The sequence below is a fragment of the Propithecus coquereli genome, unplaced genomic scaffold (genome assembly GCF_000956105.1).
Source record: "Propithecus coquereli isolate 6110/MARCELLA unplaced genomic scaffold, Pcoq_1.0 Scaffold1, whole genome shotgun sequence".
Lineage (NCBI taxonomy): Eukaryota > Metazoa > Chordata > Mammalia > Primates > Indriidae > Propithecus > Propithecus coquereli.
In genome coordinates, this window is record NW_012133857.1 from 212706 (window position 1) to 214417 (window position 1712).

Genomic DNA, 1712 nt, shown 5'->3' on the forward strand with positions numbered 1-1712 from the left:
GTTTCAAAATTATGTGCATGTGAAACCTGGACAAAAATTAAGATTAATCTAATGAAAAAAGTTAACAAAATCTTTTTCTTGGTAAACTATGTCATGCTTCTCTGTTTCAGAATTTTGGTTACTTATAATTACATCAGTAAACTGATAACTGACTGATTTTAGGGTTGGTGACACAGCTTATAGTTATATTATGCCATATACACACAAGCACTGCAAAAATAATAGACATGACTTTGTACTTGCTAGGAGAAATTTTTTTTCTGTTTAGTTTGCTTGGTTTTTGTTTTATTTTGTCAACTAATTTTTAAATGAGACCATGTCAGCTTTGGTGGGAGGAAGATATATTTATATTTTATCTATTACCTAAGGAAAGTTATAATAGTAGTAACATTCATCAGGTGTCGAGCAGGTGGGAGGGGGAGGAGGGGATGGGTATGTACACACCTGATGGGTGCGGTGTGCACCGTCTGGGGGATGGACACACTTGAAGCTCTGACTCGGGTGCGGCAAAGGCAATATGTGTAACCTAAACATTTGGACCTCCATAATATGCTGAAATAAAAAACAAAATGTTAAAAAAAAAAGTTATATGTGGAGCGAAGTAGCTGGCCCCTGAATTCCAGAGTATTCTGCAGATAAACCTCATCATAGACTGGTGCCTTGAATGGCTCCCTGGCTGACCCTGATTCCTTTGTGCTCGTCCTCAAACATGCCTTCTTGGTGACTTTCTAATTCAACTGCTTTGAAGAATGTTTGCTGGTGACTTATTAGAAAGAAAATATTAAGCTCCTTGCATACACCCTCTCTTGTCTTTCCTCTTCTCCCTCTCCCTCTTATTTTGGGTTGTCTAAATATTTGAAGTGGTGTCTTAGGCAGCTTGGGTTGCCATAACAAAATACTGTAGAGGGGGTGGCTTAAAAAACAGAAATTTATTTCTCACAGTCCTGGAGGCGGGGAGTCCGAGATCAGATTGGTACTGTGGTGAGTTCTGGTGAGTGCTGTGTGCCTGGATTGCAGGTGGCCACCTTCTCACTGTCTTCACATGGCAGAGACACAGAGAGAGGCTCTGGTGTCTCCTCCCCTTCTTAATAGGGTACGAATCTCATCACGTCAGCCCTATCCTCATGATCTCACATAAACCTAATTATTTCCCAAATACCATCAAGTCGGGAGTCAGGGTTTCAACATTTGAATTTTGGAGTGACAAAATTCAGTCCATAGCAAACAGAAACCTTTTTTCTTCTGTAGGGAAAACAAGCATGCTCTCTCTTCCTTGTACTTGCATGATGTCTGAATCTCCTCCTCGTCCTAACTTTACAATTGGCTGGATTCCTGTCAGGATAGAGGATATGACCAATTTGCCTGATTCATAGTTCTATTACCATTCATAACTCCACATTTGAAACTCAGATTGTTATAAAGGTTATTTGCCAAGTCCTGAGGAAATCACATCAAATTATTAACTATAATTATCGCTGAATGACAGAAATCTCTAACCATTTGATTTTCTTCTTCTTATTTGTACTTTTCACGTTTCTATACAAATATGTCATTTTATAATTATCAAAATATTATTTTTAAGTTATATTAAAATGTATCTTCATGTTATTTAGGAATATTTTGCCTTGCATTTTAATGACTTAACTTTTAAAAAGATTTCTCAGACATCATTCATTTTTTACTCCAAGAATTACCAAGTCCACTTAAACTTT